Source organism: Geotrypetes seraphini, chromosome 3 (genome assembly GCF_902459505.1).
Source record: "Geotrypetes seraphini chromosome 3, aGeoSer1.1, whole genome shotgun sequence".
NCBI lineage: Eukaryota > Metazoa > Chordata > Amphibia > Gymnophiona > Dermophiidae > Geotrypetes > Geotrypetes seraphini.
In genome coordinates, this window is record NC_047086.1 from 60225136 (window position 1) to 60251163 (window position 26028).

Sequence of the window (26028 nt, forward strand, 5' to 3'; positions counted from 1 at the left end):
GTAGGGTTTGTTGAAGGGAGGTTGGTAGAGTGGACAGTCAGAAGGGGTAGTGGAGAGGTGACATGGTTGAGAATTCAAGATGAATCTTGTCATGGATGAACTCTACCATTTTCTGGGGGGAAGTGAGGGGCGGATAGGGGATGGGACACTTTGAGTAGAGAGTTGAGTGTGTAAAAGAGATGGCGAGGGCTGGCACTAAAAGAGTTAGTTAAATGGTTGTAGTATTCTTGTTTAGCAAATAAGAGGATAGATTGGAAGGACGTCAGCATGAATTTGAAATGTGTGAAGTCAGCATGCATGCGGGATTTAAGTCAAAGACATTCAGCAGCTCGGGCACAGGAATGTAGATAATGGATTTTGGGGGTCAATCAGGGCTGGGGTTTGGCACATCTTACAGTGATGTGAAATGGGAGGAGCAAGTGAGGAATGGGGGAGGAGAAGAACAGAAATAAGATTGATTAGATTTCGGTGTGATCCCTATGAGCAGGCTGAGGAATGCTTGGGAGGACCAGGGAAGGATTGATGTCCCCCGCCGAGATCAAGAGAAGGAGTAGGAGAATACAAGTGAGTATGGAAGAGGCATGGGGATTACACCATGGTCAAGATGCATATAGATAGAAAGGGGATATCTGAATGAAAGGGAGAAAGTGTAGTAGCTGTAGGGCTGAGAAAGGGTGGCGGAGAAGAGGGAGGGTGAAGTGGTGAAGTTGAAAGTGAGTAGTGTGATGGCAGGTTAAGTGTCTTGGGATGGGAGAGGAGATACGGAAAAGTCAGTAAAAGCAAGAGGAATTGGCAAACAGGGGTCATTGGGGAGGAGAGGGAGTGAGTAGTACCTGCCTCCTAATTGGACTGTGAGAATTGTCCTGGATATGATTGTGCAAGACTGATGAGTGGGGTCTGAAAATAGTGGTTCCAAGTCTCATAAGATGAAAGGAGTATATTTTTAAAGTAAACTCTCCAAGGAGAGACCACATGTGAAGGCAATAGCCATATGAGTGCTACAGAAAAGTAAGAATAAGGAAGGGTAAAAAGTCCCCACTGAAACAGAATGAATGAATGGAGCTATAAAGACATTTAAAAGTACTGCTCCATTGTGCCTGGAGGAGGGACTCTGGCAGGGAATGAATTGGTCGCAGGGTTGTGTAAAGCCTGGTTGGGTGAAAATATTGTCAGTCAATGAATCTGTGAAAACAGGGCATGTCTTGGATTAATTAATTAGCAGAAAAGCTAAGATTGAAGATAAGAAGGCACAGAAAAGTCACAGAATAGAAGAGAATTTCATATGCATTTCAAAATACAGCATTAACAGAAATAGTTAAAATTTCAAATGCTATTTTAAGATGCAGGAGCAGTTTTATATGAAAGAGACAGAATTTCAAATGCAATTAGGCACAGAGTATATTACCAAAAGAGACAAGATGTGTCTATATTAGATCAAATGAAACACCAACTGAAACTGAATGTGTGAATGGAGTTATATTGACCTAAAAGTACTGCTCCATTGTTCCTGGAGGAGGGACTCTGACAGGGAATGGGGCTGGTCGCAGTGTTCTGTAAAGCCTGGTTGGTTGAAACTCTTGTCAGTCAATGAATCTTTAAAAGTACTGCTCCGTTGTTCCTGGAGGAGGGACTCTGACAGGGAATGGGTTGGTCGCAGGGTTGTGTAAAGCCTGGTTGGGTGAAAATCTTGTCAGTCAATGAATCTTTAAAAGTACTGCTCTATTGTGCCTGGAGGAGGGACTCTATTTATCAATTAATCCCTCATAAATTTAGCTTGTGTGTGAGACTTTATATTGATTTCATATTAGTATTTACCTTATGCTTAGAGACATGAAGCCCTAGGATACTTGTTCCTATTAGGGTGCTTACCACCAAATCATTGCATATGAAAACACATTGCATAAAGAATTTCTTTATAATTGATCAGTGTGCACTTATCTTAAAGCTTGTAATTTTCCCTTACTTTCTTTCCTATCAATATATTGCACTTCTTCCCCAGCCTTTTTATGCCCTATTTTATCTTATGTCTATTATTATTATGTACTGTATGTGCCAGAGCTCTTCTGATCTTGCCATCAGCATCCTGGGACTCTCTTACACCTCCTTTATACATGTCCTAACCTAAAAATTTATTGGTCGGGCAATTGGTCTGGAATTCTATAATACATATGAATAATAATAATAAGTTGCCTCTGTCTTATAAATCCATCATACTGCGTTCCTCTAACCCAGATATCTCAATGCCACCATCCTTCAAAATTTTTTTTTATTTTATGATTGCTTTAGCTATTCATCATATCATCTGTAATTGAAAGGATAATTCTAGGCTTAACTTTCATGAGTGATGGAGTCACCTCTGTGTCATCAGGAAATATGAAGAAATAATAGCGTTCAAACAAAATAATAATTCCAGGTTTACTGGGATTTGGGCTCCTCTTGATGAGTTTTGTAAGGACTTAGAATGTCAGTCTCATATAACCCATTATGTATATGACTTGAGAGTTTGTAGCTTATTGCATTGTTTTATTTGTACATTTTTTGTATTTGAAAAATTTCAATAAAATTTTATTTCTAAAAAAAATATACAGTGGCCCAGCACAAGCAACAGGGAGGATCTTTGGGCACCAGCACTGGCATGTCCTATGCGTTGGTGCTGGTGCCGGTGCCAGAGCAGGGTAAGCGATTGTGTTTGGGTGGGTGAGTAGGAGATGTCGGATTGCGGCGGGTGGGGGGATGACGCGAGCAGGGGGATGCCAGGTCGTGGGGAGGGATGCCGGATCGCTCAGTTTCCGAGATGTGGATTTTGCAAATGTTTTGCTCGTCTTGCAAAACACTTGCAAACCGCAGCACTTGTAAACCGAGGTTTGACTGTATATATATATATTATGTATGTGCCTCTCCTTTTTATGTCATTTTTCTTTCTCCCCATTTTTATAGTACACCACTTAGTTTTATAATGTGTGGTGTATCAAAACTTAAATACACTTGAAACGTATTATTCATTTACCACAGAAGTTGACAACCTGCAGTGCCTTTTACCTTACTGTCAACTGTTGTCCTCCAGCCTCTCTTCTCCAGCCTGAAGTCAGTCCACAATCATTCTTAATTTATCTTCCACCATTCCAGCCAGATGCAGTCCATGATCCTTCTTTTCTTTTTTGCAGTTCTAAAATTTTTATTGAAATATTATATAATAACATACATTCAAACATAAGAGAATATTATTCTGGCTTTCTTTTAACAAATTTTTGTCATTGCTAAAATTAACTATCCCCAAACCTACCCATTCTTCCCCATATTCAGAGAGTGAAATGATCATATCACACCATTCACACACACAGATCCATTCATCCATTATTTAATTATTATCCAGATATGTCTGAATACGAGACCAAAATCTTTTGAATTTAGCCTTTTTTTCTCGCTTTTCCATTATATTTGCCTCGTATTTCCCAATTAAGCATACAGCGTTCCATCAAAATTGAAAAGACAACAAAGATGTTCTTCCTTGTTTTCAGGATGGTTTGAATAGCAATCACAGTGATATTGCAATTAATCCTCTCTCATCATTAGTTATATCCACCAATGCATCAAAGACATTTGAAAATTATTCCTGCGTACGTCAAGGAAATAACTATATGCAGCACTGTTTGCACTTGGCACCAAACTTGCTGCCAAAAATCATGAACCAAAGGGCATTAAAATAACATGTGATCTAAAGTGCCTTTATCAATACCACAAGACTAACACTTAGGAGAGTATTCATGATTAATCTTGTTTAACTTAATGGGAGTCCATTCTACTCGTCTGATCACAAAAAATAAAGATTGTTTCATGGAGGCCGATTGACAGCATCGAAGACGTTAAATAAGTCCATGATCCTTCTTAATTCAGCACTCACCCCTGGCATCAGTCTCCAATATAAAAGTACACATTTTAAAAATACCTTTACAGTTAAGATTAAGCTAGTGTTACAAACACCTGACCAGGACTTTATTGTTAACAGTGAACATAAAATCCATGTTATTAGTTTCAGTATTAATTAAATACAGTAAAGAAATAACATTTATATAAAACCAATAGAAATTACAGGAGTGCTGAAATACAATAAGCCTGTTTAGTTTCCATAAATTAAATTAAAGAATCATCTTTGGGTGAAGCACTGCACAAAGCAGCTATTGAGTTGCATAAAATTATAAAGAAAATCAATTACTGTATAACAATAGCACTATCCAAATCAGTTAGAAATTAACAAAGTGCCTTGTTTACAGGGAATCTGATGGCGTAATTTTCTGACAGTTTGTCATCTGTGAATATTAAGCATGATTAGTTTAATTATAAGGTAAAATGTAACAATTATAATTATCTAGGGAAAATATGTTCATTCTCTGAACAAAGAATAAAATAAGCTTAGAAAGGCAACATGTTTTGCATTTATTTTTACTGCTACAATTTTTCATAGTGCCAAGATTATTTTCATAGTTTCTGTCTGTTTCATATTTCTAAGAGAACAATAAAAGGTGAATCCCATGTGCACTGATATTGTTAGGCTAAAATGAGTTTGGGCATTAAAATGAGGTCCTTAGTATATGAAAATAGAATGTGTCTGAATGATAATATATGAGATCATTACTTAGGGCCCTTAAGGATTTTCTTAAAAATACATTATGGGTTACCCTTTTCAAGGCCTTAGTCAATTGCGTAAACTTGTCAGCTTAGGAAACAATTATGCTGACTGATTGAGGTTGTAATCTTTCTTTAGATTTGTTTAACCGGCTCACCCTTTCATTTCTCTATCATCTCCTGAAAACTGATAGTATAATCTTTAAAACCACAGAGCTACTGTAGAAAATCTTTGATCTATTTTACAAACCCAAGTCTTTGTGATATGAAGGAAAGTGATAAAGAGAAACGTCTGGATTCTCTAACTGGCGCTCCTGATCGCATGTCAGTCACGCAACAGCACCTTTTAGAGAATCACACCTTCCTGGCCTACATTCCTGGCACCTATCTGTTCCGGAGGATCCCTACAATTGGTAGGAAGACAATTAGTAGTATCTTCCTACCAATTTTTGTCCTATAAATTGTCAGAAACGTAAAAATTAAAAATCTAAATAGTCCAGGGTTTGCCATCAGCTAAACGCAGCAGGGGAATCTCCAATAAGCTGAGCTGATAGGACTCCCTGCCGGCTCAGCTGATTGGAGATTCTCCTGCCTTAATCTGCTAAATCAGAATGGAGATCCCCATTTCCTCTCTCCTCCCCTCTCATTTACTAATCTCCCAGCCCCCCTCCAAAGAGAGCCCTCCTCTCACCGAGCCCAACACCCCCCATACCCTCTGACAATCCCCTCTTTGGATGTACTGGGAGGGGCATAAGGCCCTGAATGGCTTGGACAACAGCAGATTGGTACTGTTGGAGGTGAAGGATCACATTTGATGCAACAACGGCAACAACATTGAATTTATACTACGTAGAAGAAAGGCCTGGCAATCTATTTCAGTTTTCAGCCATGAAAACTTGATTATGTTCATCAAGTCACTAGGATTTGAACAATAGTCGATGACTCTTAACACTGCTTAGTGCCCTCCCATGGTAACATCAGACTCCACCAAAAGCATCAGCTCAGACTAAGAGGGGGGTGCTGAAATGTTCTCAACCTAACCAAGAAACGAATTATGTGAATATGGTTCAATCAATGATCTGAAATAATGTCAAAACATAGAATTTTGTTTCTGCGCATTAACACTTTACAAAATAACACTTTTCAGCTAAAGTAGCAACATAACACGCAGAATTTAGGAAGTTGGTTGGGCTGAGAACTTTTTATTACCCCATTGTGTATCATTCTTTCCCTAGCAGATATAAATGTATGCTTGTTCATTATTATATAAAAATACATAGGTGCCTAAGAGATCTGGCCAATTGGTATCTTAGGCCATTCCCAGTGCATTCCAGAATGCACTGGGAGGGAGACCTAAGATTCTGGTTGGCCCAGGTGCCTAAGGCCCCTCTTATAGGAAGGGACTTAGGCATTTGGGCCAATCAGGGCCTTATGCCCCTCTCCGGTGCATCCAAGGATGAAATGGGAAGGGGAAGGCCCACCATTCACACCTATATAGATATTTTAGGCTATCTAATACCAATGTGGGCATGACTAACGTCAGAAGTGTTATTAGGTGGCCTATAGTGTGGGGTAGTGGTTAAAGCTACAGCCTCAGCACCCTGGGGTTGTGGATTCAAACTCATGCTGCTCCTTGTGACCCTGGGCAAGTCACTTAATCCCTCCATTGCCCCAGGTACATTAGATAGATTGTGAGCCCACCGGGACAGACAGGGGAAAAATGCTTGAGTACCTGAATAAACTCATGTAAATCATTCTGAGCTCTGCTGGGAGAACAGTAAAGAAAATTGAATAAATAAATATAGCACCTACAGAGGTGCAATTTACATCATAGGTAGGCATTGGAAATGTAGGCCAAGAAAACCCTGGCCTACATTTCCTACACCTATCTTTGCCAGAGATGTAATTTTGTACCCGGCGCTGTTACGTGATTGACATGTGATCAGCAGTCACTTTTAATATGGCCACCGACGATGGCGCCGGTTACAGAATCTGGGCCTAACTGTGGAGGTCTTTTTACTAAAGATTATGGCATATTATTTACAGCAATGCCCTTAGGAATAAAATGGGTTCTTTGGCAAATATGTGGTTACCTTTAGTAAAAAGATCCCTTTTATTTTTCTCAGAATTTTGTTGATCATGATCTACCATGCACCTATGGTATCTTTGAAATTGGTTTGCTGTTACTTTCTGTGGCCCATGGTAATCAGTATTCCCTGGGAAAATGCGTACTGTAAAACATGTTAAAGATTTTATGGTGATTTTGCATTCTCCATGCAGTAAGCACAGGTTAGTGAATTTTAAAAAATTATTTTTTTGAAAGAATGAATGGCATGGGCAGGGAATAGGCATGTCTTCGTCAACCAGTTAGTACAATTCAACTAGTGTATGTTAACTGGCTAATGCAGTTGATGCTAGAGCACTTAGGGCCAGATACTGTTAATAACACCTATATTTGTCTAGACCTAAAGTTTAGAAATGCCAATCACGAGTTAGGCATCACTAACAGAATTGTGCCTACATTGTAGGCATCTCTAATATAGGCCTACAATGTAGGCGAGATTCTGTAAGAGATGCCTAGCAAAGTCTTTGTTAAAAAATGGCCCCGATCCACCCCTAACCAGGCCAACATGTAGACACCAACCACCCAATTAACCTTTATTTTTTGTCATTATGAGCTTGTTAAAGCTCATTAATGATGTCATTAACTTTAATTTTGAAATTGATTTTTATTGATGTAGGTGCCTACTCTGTAGGCACCACTTATAGAATTTCCCCCCTTAACACCTCCTATGGAGGCAGTAAGGGCCATATTCCATACAGTATATGGTACTTAAAAAACCAGCACCGACTAGTATGACACTAAGCTCAATTCCATAAATATTCACGTGTACCTTATAGGATCACGCTTAGCAATGGTATGTGCCGGTACACATTCTAACGTTTAAGCATATCCATTTTAAGGCAAAGAAACATAGCCTAAATGCATGAACCTAAGTTGTGTACACATTGGTGCATAGGAAAAAGAGTATGCATTAGCTTCCTCTAGCCACGCTCACTTTTAGATACATACACAGGACATGATGCATAACACTTTGTGCTATGTGCCTACCACACTGCGCATGTAACTTTCAATTAACTCAAATTAGCTTCAAAAACATTGGGACTCATACTTCAACCATTCTCTTACATACTTCTCTTATTCATTATTAAATAATTCATTTACACCATTTAAATGGGCAAAAATTGGCCGCAGCTTTATTTATCATTATCTTCCGTATTAAATTCATAACTTTCTTGAAAATACAACAAAGACTCAACCTTTACAACCATTTTTTGCAGCTCTATCTCCAGAAGCTATCGAAACTAGCTTCATTATCTCCCAACCCTTTTCTCTTATAACCTCCAATGACTTACAGTGTTGTCAAGCCACCTCAACTCATTGTGGTGTCACCCTTGAGGATACATTTAAAAAATTCACCAATCATATATCTTAAACTTCAATCCACCTTCTGATAAATGTTCTTCCCAAGGCCCCACCCCCAAATCAGCTGTGACTACCCTAACCCCACTGCTTCCCAAACTGAATTATGGAATAATATCCCTTTGTGCCTGAGAGAACTAGGCTCTCTTCAAATCTTCTGCAAACATTTAAAAACTTGGTTATTCACCAAATCATAAATTTTCCCTCCTTATTGTCTCTCCTTTAACATCTCATACTGTAAACCGAGTCAAGCTTTATTCTTATAAAGATGACATGATCTATAAATTGAAGCTTAATCTCCAACCACCCTTCATACTAACCCGATATTCCCACAAACCCCCAACCCAAAATCTAATGGGATGGGAGGGAAGCGCCAAACACTTCTTCACTTCACTCCGGCTCTTTCCCACATAACTTCCTTTGCCCACCAATTCTCTTCAGTTTTCTTGCTGCTTCCTACACCCCTCCCACCCCCTTCTTTCCATCAATCCCTGCTTGTTACCTCCCCTATCTGTCCCAACCTCCTTGTTGCCACCCAACTCTTTATCACTCTACTCACTCCAACCAGCCCCCTCCCAATTTCTTTTATACCAATTGGCCTCTATGTCGCCCAAAGTTATTAGCCATCCAATTAAGGCTGTGTGGCTCTTTTTGTGAGGTGTTAATTGCCAATTATCAGTATCAATTAGGCCTATTAATCAATTAAGTCATATACATACATTAGCTACACGCATCGATGTACACATGTTAAAATATGCCAAGCTAATTTTTTAACACTCTAATAGAAAGGGTCCTAGTGAGATCTAATAGATTTAGGTAGGAAGTAAAAAGATATAGGGCTCCTTTTTACTAAATGGCAGTAGAGGTTTCTACCATAGGCCGGAAAGCATCAGAACATTTACCATGCTGGCCCATGCTAAAAACCTTTAGCACTGTTTAGTAAAACACAGCGTTAATTATTTTAATTCACAGTTGTGGCTATGAAATAAGCAAGCTTTAGAGCTTTCAAGCAAAAAATAAAATAAAACTTCCCCAGCCTGGAAAATTTAAATTATGTACTTGTCACATCAACTACAGAGCAGTATTTTTTTTTTCTTTTTGCTTTTCTGAACACAACATGATTTATAGTTTTAATGTTTCATTTTCTTTTCTGTCAGACAAAAACTGTTCAATAGACATTGATGAATGTGCTTCCTATCCCTGCAAAAATGGAGCCACTTGCTGTGATATGATCGGTAAGTTTTACAGCAGCTGTTCCCACCTAAGAAGTCAGGTGCTGCAAATAAGTCTTATTGCAAAAACTTATGGAGGGAAAAAAAAAAAATCTGTGAACTTTTGGGTTTTTTTTGGCACTATTATGGATGTTAAGATTTAGACTTCTTCATTAAAATGTAAGTGATTGTCTTTATATTCTTCCACACAATTGTTATTTTTAGGCCATCATGTTTTATTGAAATATAAAGTGTGACTCCCTGACAATTTGTACCATAAATTAATGAGCAGAGGTGTAATGTTACGCTTATAAAATTATCACTCCTAATCACACCAGAATTTGGTGTAAAATCTGAACTTCAAATTCTTTAAAGCAGTAGTAATCATATTCTCTAAATCATCAGCTTTACTCTTTATGGATTTTATTGCTTCTTAAGTCCGATATCAAAGGCACCTTTTTTTCTATCTTGTGGCTTATGTTTGGTTTATTTTATTTACAGTATTTCTAAAATTGCTAGACTGCCTAAAACTAAGCGGTTAATAATTGGAAAAACATTCATAATAATTCATGAATACATTTACAAAATGCATTCGAATTACATTGCAATTACATGGTAATCTCATCCTCCTAAAAATAATATCGAGAGATCAAAGAATTTACACATTAGCCATAGATTAAATAAGGTACAATAACCACGGTTTAGAATTCTTAAAATATATCTACCAGATAATTTCAGAAAACAACCTCCACAAACAGTTGTGTCTTCAACATCTTTCTAAATTGTAAGTGTTCAGAACAGGTCCTCAGGATACCAGGAAGGGAATTCCAAAATTTGACCCCCTGCTATGGACAACATTGCCGCTCTGGATTTAGTTTTATAAACTGCTCTAGCACGTTGGTTTTGAGCGATATATCTTGTATTAAAATCAAATCAAATCATGTGGAAAGAAGGTTCAAATGGAAATCAGGTGTCTGAAGTTCCCCTATTTTTATTATAACAGGATCTGTTGATATAGAACTAGTAAAAAATGCATGGTGGGAGGGGGGTCAAGATGGCCGACAGAGTTTGATGGTGTCTGCACTCTCCAGTTCTTAGTAGCAGCTTATCTCTAAAAAATTGCTTTTTTGGCTGTCTTCTGTCCGTTTTGTGACCGTGATGCTGCACACCAAGAGGAAAGGTGTTGTGAGAGCCATAGGACCGGTTCTAGCATCAACTTCGCTTCAACAAACTATTCCCCAGTTCTTGGAAAGAATGTCAGCCACCGCCATTGCTCAGACTGAAGATGGGGGTATGAGTTCTGCATCAGGTTCAAGTGTGGGAGTGCTTGACCTAGAGGAATGGGTGATCTCCTTGTCTCCCCCTATGTTGAGTGCTCCTCGATGTCCAGCTCAGGAGCATGCACCGGAGTTGAGCCCTGGGAGTGTGAAAGAGGAGACCCCGGAGGACGCTCTGGGCATAGTGTCCTCCCCAAGGAAAATGCTGATGGAGAAATCTACAGTGAAATCTGGGAGACCTGCATTGGACACGGAAATCACCTTGGGGACGCTTCTTGAGGCCATAGGAAGACTGGATGTGAAAGTTGAAAAGACAGCCCAGGACCTAGAGGTACTAGTTACTAAGGTGGATATTTTCTCCTTTAACACTGACAAGGTTCATAGGACTGTATTGAGAAAATTCAAAGTGAAATTAGCCCATTGAAAAATACTCTCACTGAAGTAATTAAAGACCAAAAATTTATTCAAAAGAAAATTGAAGCAATTGAAAATTACAATAGACGTCTAAATCTAAGGTTTCTTAATTGCCTTAAAATTTTAAGCTTATCACCTGTAAAAGTTTTTTTTAAAATATCTAATGGGAAACTTTAAATATCCGCTACAAGCTATCCCTTCTATAAATAAAGCATATTATTTACCTTTCATTAATAAGAAGGATACAGGAGATAAGCAAATTTATTCAGCCCCTATGTGTGCAATACAGCCAGTGGAAGATCCTCTTAACATTACAGAAATTTTGGAGGAATCCCTCTCTCAAGTCAAAGAATGGGCAACATTAGCAGTTAATTTTGTCTTTGAACAGGACTTGAACTCAATAATGAAGATATATTTTTAAATTTTTACTTCTTCCTACTGTGATCAGAGGTTGTGGCTGTATCCTGATGTCACTAAATCCACTCAGGAGAGAATAAACAGTTTTTGGTAATGAGAGAGGATACAAAGAAGCTAGGTGCCAGTTACCTTTTGGCATATCCGTATAAATGTATAATCAAGTATCTGGGCCTGAGATATGTCTTTTTTCAACTAGAACATCTGAGATCTTTCTTAGATTTCAAGAAGATAACAACTGACACTGCTTAAAGAATAAGAAAAGAAGTACATCCCGAGTTATCCGTTTTTGCTATTTTCTTTTATTTATGTTAACCTATTAATGGTTCTCCCATAACCTTTCTTTGTCCTCCCCCACTAATATTATAGTGGTCTGAGGAAGTGTATTGTTTGTTCTTCTAAAAGTATTTAACTAATATTCTCTTTTTTTTCTTTTGCAAATGTAACCAGTTTAAAAATTTGTTATTTTTAAAGCTGAAAAAGTTTATTCAGGCGTGAGCAGGTCATGGAACACTGAGAGAATGCCTGTGAGGATTCCAGGAAATAATGTGCATGTGAGCATTCTGAGAAAGTGCCAGTTAGGCACATGCACGTTAGTGTGCATGTGCATGGAATCTGTATAAGAGCAGGAGAGAGTTCTGAAGCTCATGGCAGGGAAAATGAAGTGTTTTGATTGGTTGTTTCCATCCATTACTTCGGGCATGAGACAGGAAAGCAAGCAGGTAAAATGCTGTTTATTACTTAAATGCAGGTTACTTGCAAAATTAAATACATTTTTGGTGTTTAAATAATTAAAATGTGGGTAATGCTTGAAGTTTTGATAAGTATGCATGTAGTTATTACAGAGTATGCATGTGTATAAGAGATGAATGGCTAATTCATGGACTATTATCTGAATAAGTTCTTTTTTTAAAATTCTTTATTCATTTTCAAATTTACAATAAGTGTAACAATATATCCAAACAAATTAACAATAAATATAACACTTAATAATCATCAATGGTACAAATAATATGCTCTTATCTCTTACCCTTCCTACCCTTTCTTATCATATAATCAATACCTTATACAATATGTAACAATAAATTTACTCTCCTCTCCCCCCTCAAGATCAAACTTGTAAATTTAAGGGAAAAATAAAATAAAATGTCATCTAATCGGTACAATACTTTGTAAATGGCTCCCACAGATCCTGAAATTTCCTGAAAAAACCACGTTGTATTGCAATAAATCTCTCCATTTTATAAACATGACATAAGGAATTCCACCAGAAATTATAATTTAATCTACTCCAATTTTTCCAATTATACGTAATTTGTTGAATGGCAACCCCAGTCATTATAAGTAATAATTTGTTGTTATATGTAGAAATCTGACTTTTTGTTCTCATTGCCATACCAAACAGCACAGTATCATATGATAATGCCACTTGGTTATCTAATAAACAATTAATTTGGTCCCAAATTGATTTCCAAAAATTCATAATAAATGGACAATAGAACAATAAATGATCTAAAGTCCCTGCTTCGAGATGACAGTGCCAACTTTTATTAGACATAGAGATATCCAATTTTTGTAACCGAACAGGGGTCCATAATGCTCTATGTAACAGAAAAAAACAAGTTTGTCTCATAGATGCTGACACTACATATCATCATCCAAGTCCAAATTCACAGTTACAACATAAATATGGCCTTAATAGATCAGAAAGTTTTAGATGGTTGCAACTGAAGCATGCCATTCAGGCGGGGTTCCCTGACTGGAAAAACCTTAATAATCATTATAGTATGGAATTCCTATGCTTTCAGGTGGACTTCTTGGGTCACCAGGTCGCCCAGTGGTATAAATTATTAACTGGACTTCTTAAAAAGAAACCAAACACTGGTCTGAGAGACATTTGGAGCATTGAGATTAAGCATCAAATTACTGAATCTCAATGGCCACGAATCTGAATAAGTTCTAATTAAATGTTGGTTTTTGAAAAGTAGTCAGTTGCAGTATTGAGAAGCAGAAATCAGTTGCAGTAGCCAGTTGAAGATTGGAGCTAGTTGAAGCAGGTTGTTACTAGCTGACTGGAGAAGTATGAGGGTGCCTGAAGAGGTCTGTCAATCCTGAGTGTGTTAGGAAATAGTTAAGACAGTTTGTTAATATTTTTTGGCGGGAGAAGTATGAAGAGGTTTGTGAATCTTCAGAGTGTGAATGTCTGTTTTAAAAGTCAGATTGCTTGAGAAAAGGATAGAATCTGTATACTAAAGGATAATTTAATGTGTGTTGTTAAAAGGGTGTCCAGTCAAAAGCACGCAAAACAATTACGCATGGACAAACCTGCCCAGACAATTGGATTTTAACACTATTTAAAAGTGCTCTGAGGGGGTATGGGAGGGAATTCCCCCACTTTACTTAGAAATAGTGTCCCGTGGGGGGGAACCCCCCCCATTACAGAGAAAACAGTAATTTTTCCCTAAAAAACAGGGGGAAAAGCTGTTTCCTCTATAATGGAATGGGAGCGCCAACATTTCTAACTAAAATGGCAGGGTCCCCCCCACACACCCCTTCACAGTGCTATTAATAGAGTTAAAATCCAGCGTGCTGATGTCCTGGGCACGCGATTGTCTGGGCGGGTTTGTCCGTGCGCGATTGTCTCGTGCAGTTTTGTCTATGAGCCATTAAAAGTGATTTTATTAATTTGAGACTGAATGCAAGTGGAAAAAGTGAGTGGCACACTTGTTACTGGAAAAGTTAAGGAATCGTTTAAATTAAAGTTATTTTTCTAGAAATAGCTAGCAAACACAAAAAGTCAAAAGAAGAACATAAAGATACATCACTGAGGAAGTTAAGGTTTTGCCTTATTGATTAATTTTGAGTCAGGCAGTAGGTACGACAAAGCAGTTGTTCCAGATTTTGATTGGAAGGTCCAGTGATTCCAGAAGTTCCAGTTCGTGATTTTCGTCGGAAGTTACAAAGATTGTCCAAGCATTCCCAGTGTCAATGGTGAGCTCCAATGCAAGAAATCTGCAGTGGGCCTGAAGACAGAGATTCTTTTTACTGTATTAGTGTGCACATTACTATTGTTATTTTTATTATGGAAACAATAAGAAATTGAATATTTGCCTGCTGAAAGTTTAACGTGAAACCCTGTAAAGAGTACTGGTAGAGAAGTACCTGAGTAGTTGTTGGGAAAGAAAATAGGAAAACAGTTAATAAGTATGTTTTGAGAGTTTGTGTAATGAAATTGAATTTTTTTTACATACACAGTTCCTTTCTCCAGAACAATTGCTCCTCTTCATTCTAAAAGAATCCGGTAAAAAGAAAAAAAAAAATATTTGCTACACAACCACGACCTCAGGGGAAATTCGACCTACTTCTTGCACCATGGATACAGCAGTGCCTTTGGGCTGTTGCGATTGAGGTCCGTGTGAGGCTGATCCTGAGTATGCACAGCTGTGTTCTTGTGTGGCGTTGGAAATAATTATATAATAATAATTATTGTAAGAGGTAATAATAAGATCGATATCGCCCACCCCTGCTTGTATTTCTTTAACAAGTGGTGTAACTTGTAAATTGTTTAAAATAATTAAAAGAAAAAAAAAATGCATGGTAAAATGGATGTCTATGTACCACTATACTGTATACAGCAGGAACATCCAAGTCCAAATATGTGTTTTAAAGAATCTGAAAGTTTTACAAATTCCTTTTTGTCTGTACGTATTCGTTGGAACCAACAGAAATTGAGAAAATGGAAGACTTTGTTTAATGATGTTGGATGACAACTGTCATAACATAACAAGATGTTTCAGTCTCTTGGGTTTTGTGAACACCATAGTGGTGAAACCATGAGGTCCCTGTAGAACTTTTGCATCCAAAAAATTAATATCTGAATGGGATGCCTGCATAGTAAAACATATGTTTGGATCTCTGGTGTCTAACCACTTAACAATAAATCCTATAGCTGATCTTAAGTACCAGTCCATAACATGAAAATGCCATCTATATATCAGTACCAACCAATGATTCTATAACAAATGCCTAAAGTTGGGTGTCAAGATTGGCACCAGAGACGATAACTTAATTATTTAATTAGGCTTAATGGGTGCAAACCTATACAAACAACTAATTAGATTATAGATGCCTAATTTGGTAGCCACCTACAACTTCCAAGTAAGCACCTAGGCCATGGATCCCACCAGAATGTATGCATTGTTAGGGGTGGATCTTGGGCATCTAGATGCCTAAACTGGACTTAGGTTCTGATATTTAGGCCAAGAAAACCCTGGCATAAATAGGGGACACCTAAGTTCAATTTAGGCACTGCTAGATGTGATTCTTAAAGAGACAGTTTTTATTAATTTGATAGAAATAGCTAGCAAACACAAAAAGTCAAAAGAAGAACATAAAGATACATCACTGAGGAAGTTAAGGTATTGACAGCTGATATGCCCTGCATTGCTCAGCATCTATATTTTAGGCACAGTTTATAGAATTGGGACCTAAGCTAATGTCCTTTGCGATGTCTGCACAATGTAGTAAATGCAGAGCAGATGCTGGACACATCCTCTGTGTTTATCATATGCACTTATTGCACACTGGATTTTACACCTAACTCATGTTTACATGTACGTATACACCTACTGCACTTTGATAAAAGGGATCCTTTATATGATAATCTTAACACTTGCTTTTAAGCAGGCACAAATGTCCCTTTCTGTCTTATTTACTTAGACACCTCCACCCATGTATTTTGCAGTGAATTTTGGCATAGCCTGGTTTTTTTTTGTTTTTTTTTTTTTTTAATTGTCCTCAAAGAGCAGTGATACTCACTTACAGTCCACAAGGACCACCAATGAGTCATGTTTCAGGCTCTCCTCCAAACCCTAAATGTAAACGCCGATAGGGAAATTTTGTTAGGATACACTTGTAAAGGTATATACTGTATTTTGAAAGATTATCTAAACCACACTGAGATCACACCTCCTTAGAAATTTCTTTGCCCCATGCCATAAATATCGTGATGGGGAAGAACCTGCCATTGCAGAAAACTCTGCGGCAAGCACAGCCAGAGCTAAAACTGCTCCCATTCCTTGAGAGAGAAGATTTTTAAAACCAGACAGAGAGATGGGAAACCCTCCAATAAGGCAATTAATAGGGCACAGGACAGAGAGGGCTAAGGAATTAGTTATGGTACCCTATCATTCCTTTCATTTCTAGCCAGCAAAAGTGCCCTTTAATTCTCAGGCAGTGCTGTCTGACAGCAGAAGGGTTAAGGAAAGGGGAGGGACTAGCAGAGCTGATGTACACAGGGCACAGCAACCTACTGCTAAGAGAGATAGAGCAGTGCAGGAACCTGACAGGAATACGTTACCCACAGCTGACATCTCTAATGAGCAGCTCAGAACTCTAAGGCAGAGAGACCTCACAGAGATGTGGGATGCTATGGAGAGAAACTAATTCCTTTACCTTTGCCCCAGAGAAAGTCTTTGCTGAAAGGAAACAGACAAGCTCCCAGGCAGAAACTTTCCTGGGGAGAGGATGGTTTACCTTTGTTCCCACAGGAAGGGGGAGGGGAACAGTGGTCTGAGGAAGAAGGTTGCATTGAGGTAGAAGGAATTGAACTTGATCTGAGGGAAGGAGAATATGATATGGAATGGTGTTCAGAGGCCGAACAGAATGTGCCACATGAGTGAGTTGCTTTAATATAAAGCTTAAGTGTTTATTTTTTTGCAATAAGATGATCCAAAAGAGAATTTTAATAGAAATAAATCCTGTATGGAAATGCGAATAAAACTGTGCAGTGCTTTGGGGGATGGGTAAATTTTAAGTTCTTGTAAACCGTGCCGAGCTCCACTTCTGTGGAGAGGATCGGTATATAAACTTAAGGTTTAGTTTAGTTTAGTCCTGAGAAAGGGGCAATTTTGACTTAAAGACAGAGAAGAGAATTGAATCCCTTTTGGAAACCCAAAACCTGACCATACCTGAAGCATTAGATAGTGGGAACATGGGTGGGACAAGGATAATCACATTTATAAGGGTGGTAAGATTCCCATACCTACTGACCATGATAGGTCAGTAATGTGAAGGTATTATAGGAATACAGGGAAAGTTTGCTGAAGAGTGCTTGAACAATACTGTGTAGTACTTGCAGAACCTGTGAAAGAGGAATGTGGAAGCAGGAGGCAGCCTAGCCCACCTTCTGGTCAATATGCCCAGACTAGGGGCCAAGATTTAGAAGCTACCAGAACTGAGTATAATAAGCAGCTGGACTGTGCACTGATCACAGGTACCTTTTATTCTTATTGAGGAACATTTTGATGGGCATTTAAGAGTGGTCTAGCCTTGAACTGAGAGGCTGAGGGCAGTGGCGTACCTAGGGTATGTGGCACCCGGGGCCCATCATTTTTTGACACCCCCCCCCCATGTAAAAAAATTTTTTTTTTTTTGCAATAACCATGAAATGGAATAAATGGTCAGAATAGAAACAGGCAGTGAAAATTTTCTTTTATTGAACCTCATATATGTAACCATTATTCCAAACATAACATAACATAAATTATGTCTAAATTGTCATGACATTAGAAGTACATATGGAGTAGTTGCAGGTGATGCTTGGGACAGTTCTGATTGTGTTAGTTCGGTTTTATGTGTTTTTTGAATAGAAGGGTTTTTATTTCTTTTTGAAGGTTTTGCAGTCTGTGGTTGATATCAATTGGTTGTAGAGTTGGGGGTCGAGTGTTGCAGCTCGAATGGCTAGGAGGTTGTCGAACAGTTTTTTTCTTTTGACGTTTTTGGTTGGAGGGTGTGTGAATGGTGCACAAGTTCTCCTATGTCTGTTTGAAGTGGATTGAATTATTTAGCTGAAGAAATTAGTTACCCCCCATTCCACACACATTAATTCTCTTCCATTTTTGTTCCCATTATAAAAAACACTGATAAGTTCCCAGAAAAAAAATACATTAAAATAAGAAGTGAAAACAAAGGCCCCTACAGATGAGAACATAACATAAGAATAGCCTAACTGGGTCAGACCAATGGTCCATCATGCCCAGTAGCCCATTCTCATGGTAGCCAATCCAGGACACTAATACCTGGTCAAAACCCAAAGAGTAGCAACATTCCATGCTACCGATCCAGGGCAAGCAGACACTTCCCCCATGTCTTAATAACAGATTATGGACTTTTCCTCCAGGAATTTGTCCAAATCTTTCTTAAAACCAGCTACACTATCTGCTTTTACCATAACTTCTGGCCACTTCATTTTTAAGTTTAGATCTTTCCTTTCAAACAGAGACCTTGCTAGATGTCAAATACAGCACAAGGTAACTTCACATGGACTTAGCTGTGCAGGAAATGTGAATCTCCTCATACACCCACCATATAGTGCAAAAATGTGCAAAGGTCTGTTTTTTTCTTTCGATCACTACATAGCCTAATGCCACACAAGCAGCGCTGTTACAAACATATTCTGTAGGTCAATGCTAAGGATAACAAAGTTTCCTTCCTTGGACCAGAAGGAGATAAACCACTGGAAGAAATCCCAAAACAACACCCAAAGACCCACTCAGTGTGTGAATCAGTTGAGTGGAGTGGACTAACTGGGGGGTGGAAATGGGCCCGGAGTTTGCTCAGCAGAATTTCCCAGACCACCTCTTCCTCTCAACACATTGACACGCTGCCACCATCACCACTAGGAACACCTCACTGGGTAGGCCAGCTATGCTATAAACTTTATAAAACACATTATTATATTTTCTTATAAAGCACATATTTTAACTGACCTCTCTGACATCCTCAGCCTTTCCATTCACAAAAATAGAAGGAAGAAAAGTTCCCATTTCCTGCTGTCTCATGTCCCCGGCCTATACAATATTTTTTTTCTGCAGACCCTTCAAAAGTCTGACCAAATCCTCATTTCACTTGCATTATAAAGTACTGAGGATGCCATCTCTCCCCAATCCCAGGTCCTAAAGTCTAAGACAGTAGCGCAAACTAATGCTGCCAGATACAGGAAAAAAAAAATTTTGATTCGATTCAGCCCTATTGAATTGGTTTTTCAATTCGATTTTCCTGCCCAGTTGGGTGATTTTTTTCAAAACTCCTGGTGGGTTTTATAGCTTTTTCACCCCCTTTGGCTTCTCCTAACCACACTGGCGCTGTGGTGTAAATAAAATAAAGAAACAAAAAGGACTTTTCCTCTTTCTGTTAAATCCTAGCTCACGTTTGCAGTCCAACACCAGCTCTGGCAGGATACACATTTCAAATCTGACATGTTATAATCACAAAACAGAAAATAAAATTAATTTTTCTACCTTTTGTTGTCTGGTTATATTTCAAATCTTGTTGGTCCAAGGCTCTGGTTTTCTTCTGATAACTTGCTTGCCAGGGTCTCCTTCTTTCTGCATGCTAACCATCCATCTGCCAACTCTGTCCTCCCTTTCCATTTCCCTTCCCTACCCAGGAAGTCTGGTATCTTTCCTTTTTTTCATCTCCCTCCACAGATCCACCTTTTCTTAAATACCCTTTCATCCGGCATCTCTCCCTCCTTCCCCACCATCCCAGAGTCCACCATCTCTCCGTTTCTTTTCCTAATTACCCTCCTATCAAGTATCTCTATCCCTCCTCCACACCATCCCTTGTGTCCAATTTCTCTCCCTTTCTGTTACTTCCCTTCCTAAATCCCATGGTCCATCATCTCTCTCCCTCTCCTCTATTTTCAGACCCATTATTTCTTCCCCCCCCCAAAGTTTGGCAAATGCATGTCTCTTTGAACACCCCCTTCCCTCCGTGTACTTCTAAATCATGGTCCCCCCCCCAAAGGCCTGTCCCCCCTTAAAGGTCTGCCTGTCCCACCTTGAAGGCCTGCACCCCCCTTGAAGGCCTGTCCCTTCCCCTTGTAGGCCTGTCCCCCCCTTGAAGGCCTGCCTGCCTGTCCCCCCCTTGAAGGTCTGCACCCCCCGCAGGCCTGCCCCCCCCCGAAGGCCTGTCCCCCACTTGAAGGCCTGTCCCACCCCCTTGTAGCTTCCCCCCCCCCCTTGTAGGCCTGTCCCCCCTTGAAGGCCTGCCTGCCTGCCTTTCCCCCCCTTGAAGGCCTGTCCCCCCTTGAAGGCCTGCACCCCCTTGAAGGCCTGCACCACCCCCCTCGAAGGCCTGCACTCCCTTGAAGGTCTGCACCCCCCCCGAAGGCCTGTCCCCCACTTGAAGGCTTGTACCACCCCCTTGTAGCTTCTCCCCCCCTTGTAGGCCTGTCCCCCCCTTGAAGGCCTGCCTGCCTGCCTTTCCCCCCTTGAAGGCTTGCACCCCCTTGAAGGACTGCACCCCCCCCGAAGGCCTGCACTCCCTTGAAGTTCTGCACCCCCCGAAGGCCTGTCCCCCCCCTTGAAGGCCTGTCCCACCCCCTTGTAGGCCTGTCTCCCCCTTGAAGGCCTGCACCCCCCTTGAAGGCCTGCACCCCCCCCTTGAAGGCCTGTCCCCCCCCCCTTGTAGGCCTGTCCCCCCCCCTTGTAGGCCTGTCCCCTCCCCCTTGTAGGCCTGTCCCCCCCTTGAAGGCCTGCCTGCCTTTCCCCCCTTGAAGGCCTGTTCCCCCCCTTGAAGGCCTGCACCCCCTTGAAGGTCTGCACCCCCCCAAAGGCCTACCCCCCCCCCCGAAGGCCTGCACCCCCCTGAAGGCCTGCCTGCCCCCCTTGAAGGCCTGCACCCCTTGAAGGTCTGCACCCCCCCCCAAGGCCTGTCCCCCCTTGAAGGCCTGCCTGCCTGCCTGTCACCCCCTCCCCCTTGAAAGCCTGCTTGCCTGCCCGCCCGCTCCACCCTGAAGGCCTGATGCCCCGACCCACCCCGAAGGACCGCTCGTCCCCCTGGCCTCCCCGCACCACCTATGAACAGCCGCAGCAGGATCGCGAAGTCAGCGTCAGCGATCCCTGCGCTGCTTCCTGCGCCACGGTCCCGCCCCTCCTCTGACGTCAGAGGAGGGGCGGGATCGCGGCGCAGGAAGCAGCGCAGGGATGCTGACGCTGACTTCGCGATCCTGCTGCGGGCTGCTTCACAGGTGGTGCAAGAAGGTCAGTGGGGCGAGCGGTCCTTCAGGGGTGGCGGGGGACTGAACGGCAAGGCCGGGAACACCCCCTTAGGGCTGGTACCCGGGGCGGCCCGCCCCCCCCCCGCCTCCCCCCCTAGGTACGCCACTGGCTGAGGGTAACTATTTGACCAGATAATTGTTTAACCTTTTTTAAGCACCATTAATGGTGTGCTGGAAAGCAGAATAAATATTGGGTTTTTTTGTGGAAGCTGATAAAAGGCTCAATGTCTAATTATGTCCCCTCAGAGTGTATAACTCCATTGGCACTCCGGAGAGCACTGGTCCATGCTCTAGTGGTGGAAGTCAGACCTTGCCCTAACTTAGACTTAGTCATACTGCAGAGATAATCAAAAGTTTTATGAAGCTGCCTGGACGGAACTTATACCTTGTGACTTAGGCAATCTAAAACCAGGTCTGAGAACCCAGAAATATCCAAAGTGATCAGATAACCACTGCAAGGACAAAGAAAAGACCCACACAGACTCCCCCCATGATCACTGACCCCCCTCACACCACTATAAAAATCGGAATAAAAACATACATACCTGCCTCTGGAACATCAGAACCTGGCATAAGAAAGCCTAGTAGAGCTGCATAAAGGTGGCTTAAGTAGTCTAGGGGGTAGGCAACTGAACCATAGTAAGGAGGACCCAGACCCATAAGTCACTCTAACCACTACATTAATGGTGGAATATATGAGCTCACCAACCCCCCAAAACCCTACTGTACTGACATTTAGGTGCACTTGCAGGCATAAGGGCTATTGGAGTTGTAGATAGGTGGGTATAGTGGGTTTTGGGTGGCTCAACATTACTTATATGGGAGTTCTGGTGAGAAATTTATGTGGCACTGCTCTTTTGTCATGTCTGGATGGCCATTCCAACACAATGACAGACTCTCCCACATCCAAAAGGTCTTGTTCTGGGTGTTTGGGATTTGGACAAGATTTTGGTCAAGAATGTAATTTAAAGATAGATGTAATGGTGGTCTGGATGATCAAACGCCTGGATGTACAGGTAGACAATTTTTTTTTTTTAAAGTATACTTTAGACGCATTTTTTTAGAATGGACATTTGTGCCCTGCCGACTTTGGGTGACTAGCGCTCTACGTCCAAATCAAACTTAGATGTATTTTTTGATTATGCCCCTCTCTATATATAGTAGTGCCTATTCTATAATTAATAATCACACATACAACATACATGTTGTTTTACATATTGAAATATGTGTTTTACAGGTGCAAACAAAACAATACTTCTAAATTTGCCTCCATATCATAAATAATGGTTAGAATCTTTGTAATAATCTCTCTTGCCTGCTCGCCGGACTCTCCTGCTCTCTACCGCCATTCCCTGCAGTGCAAGCCCATGGTTTTAAAGCGGGCCTGCACTGTGGGAAATGGCGGCAGAGAGCAGGAGAGTCCGGCAAGCAGGCAAGAGAGGTTGGGGCAGAGCAGGGTAGGCAAAAGCCCCACCCACTGGCCTGACACACTGGCCCTGCCCAACACCCCCCAGGCCTCGATCTCTCCTGCCTGCCCTGCTCTGCCCCGATCTCTCTTGCCTGCTCGCTGGACTCTCCTGCTCTCTGCCGCCGTTCCCTGCAGTGCAAGCCCGTAGTTTTAAAGCGGGCCTGCACTGTGGGAAACAGCAGCAGAGAGCAGGAGAGTCCGGCGAACAGGCAAGAAAGATTGGGGCAGAGCAGGGCAGGCAAAAGCCCTACCCACCAGCCCAACACATCGGCCCTGCCCGACACCCCCCCAGGCCCCGATCTCTCCTGCCTGTCCTGTTCTGCCCCGATCTCTCTTGCCTGCTCGCCAGACTCTCCTGCTCTCTGCCACCGTTCCCTGCAGTGCAAGCCTGTGGTTTAAAGCGGGCTTGCACTTCGGGGAATGGCGGCAGAGAGCAGGAGAGTCCGGCGAACAGGCAAGAGAGATTGGGGCAGAGCAGGGCAGGCAAAAGCCCCATCCACCAGCCCGACACACCAGCCCTGCCTGACACCCCCCAGGCCTCAATCTCTCCTGCCTGCCCTGCTATGCCCCGATCTAAAGTTTGGAGTAGGAGGGGTGCCCGGTCCCTCCTGCTCCTTGGGACAAGGCCCCTCCATCTTCGGCAGAAGGAGGGGTTCCCAGACACTCCTGCTCCTATGCCAATCTTCTGGAAAAGGAGGAAAGTCCTTCCGCTCCTGCTCCTCTGTCTGGCTGTTGCCCAATAGCGGTCTTAGGCTCCGCCACAATGCATCATAATAATAATAACAGTTTATATACCGCAGTACCGTTAAGTTCTATGCGGTTTACAAAAGATTAGTGAAGTACGAGTTGAGTTGACGTACAAGTTGAATTAGCGGGATGTGGGAACAATAGGGAGAAAGGGCAGGAACACCGTTAGGGAGGGGAAAGAGAAAAGTGGGTCAGCTGTCTAGGTATTTCAGGAATAGGTGAGTTTTGAGGCGTTTCCTGAATACCTCATAAGTGGTGGGCAATAGAAGTTGTTCTAGGTCTTTACCCCATAGAGCAGCCTGATGTGAGAGAAGATGCTCATGGTGTTTTTTTAGTTTGCATCCTCTAACCGGGGGAGAAACAAAATGCAAGTGGAAGCTTCTCTTGTGTTTGTTGGCTGAGAAGGAGAAGAGGTCGGTGATGTATTTAGGGATTAGACCATAGAAAACTTTAAAACAGAGACAGGCAAACTTAAACTTTACGCGAGCTTCCATCAGCAGTCAGTGCAGCTGTTTGAAGTATGGTGTCACGTGATCAAACTTCTTTAGACCGAAGATTAGTCTGACCGCAGTGTTTTGCATTAGTTGTAAGCGTCGCATATTCTTTTGGGGGATTGCTAAGTATTGCTATGTTACAGTAGTCGAGTTGACTTAATACGAGGGATTGTACCAGGATTCTGAAGGCAAAGTTATCAAAGTATGCTTTAATGGATTTAAGTTTCCAGAGGGTGAAAAAACCCTTTTTGATTAGGGAGTCCACCTGGTCTTTCATGGTGAGGCATTGGCCCAGTGTTACACCCAGTATTTTAATGATGGGCTGTATGGGGTAGTTATGTTTGTTGATGTCTAGTGGAGTTTTGGTGTCAAGAGGGCTCGGTGAAGCGACAAAGAAGGAGGGGCCTAAGGCACTGATTGGCTGAGGTGAATTGGGCACCCCTCCTGCCCCTGAAGATGGAGGGGCCTTGTCCCAAGGAGCAGGAAGGACCGGGCACCCCTCCTGCTCCCAACTATTTTAAAGGTCTGCGGGGTGGGTGGGCCGGGCCCAACTGCCTGGGCTGACCAGGGGTGGGCTGGGGTGGGAGGCCTAGGAGCAGGAGGGACTGAGCACCCCTCCTGTTCCAAAATTTTGTGCCAGGGGTGGGTGGGCCATGCCGGGAGGGGGGCAAGGGTTATGCCAGTCGGGGGGGGAGGAGGTGAGGGCCATGCCGGGAGGAGGTGGTGGCAGGAGGGAGAGTTGGCATCATTCCTGCTTTTTTCTTCAGGGGGGGTGTTTGTGTGGGGGGAGGCACATTTTTTTGACAGGCCTGCCTGTCTTTTTTATTCATTTTTTTTATGGGGCGGATATTTTGCATGTGTAACATACGCAAAATATCTGTGCCATGGAAAAAATGAATAAAAAAGACAGGCAGGCCTGTCAAGAAACCTGCAGACCTGATGGTAACTCAGTTACCGACAGGTCATAGAAACATAGAAACATAGAAACATAGAAAGATGACGGCAGAAAAGGGCTACAGCCCATCAAGTCTGCCCACTCTACTGACCCACCCCATTAAGTCTGGGTGCTAATGACTTAGTTCTTTAGCTCGACCCTCGTAGTGATCCTACGTGGATGTCCCATTTATTCTTAAAGTCGAGCACGCTGGTGGCCTTGATCACCTGCATCGGAAGTTTGTTCCAGTGATCCACCACCCTTTCTGTGAAGAAGTACTTCCTGGTGTCACCATTAAAGTTCCCTCCTCTGAGTTTGAGGTCTCACTAGTCGGATTTGCTAATAGTAAAACCTGATTCAAAAAAGCCAAGCAATTGTTAGTGAATTAATCGCTTGTCTATTTTGCATGGGGTTTTGCTAATTTGCATGGAAGGATCGCTTCAGGCTTTAGCGATTGGTTTGCTTAGTGAATCTAGCCCAGTGTATTAGATGTTTGCATGTACCTAGAGGTCATTCACAGTTTCGAGGTGATATTATACACTTATATAATCACTTGTAATTTGATTTGTTCAGTGGTTTTGGTGTTAACAGATTAAAGAGTGTGAATAGCAGTGTCAAAGCAAAGTAAAAACTGCCATTCTTAAACATGTCTCCAGGGAAACTGAAGTCATGCAGTTAGCACTTGAAGTGTCAGTTTACTTTTTTTGTTTGTATTTTTCAAGTGTTAAAATGTTATTTTGAGATTTCAGAGATCTATTACCCTGTTTTAACTTCCAATTTAGAAATCATTTGTTTATTCTTTTAAACAAACAATACCTTCCAAGAAAATGAGATAACTTTCTTACATAATTACATAAAGGCCTAGATTCACTAACCTTCTGATCCGTGTCCAATCTGCG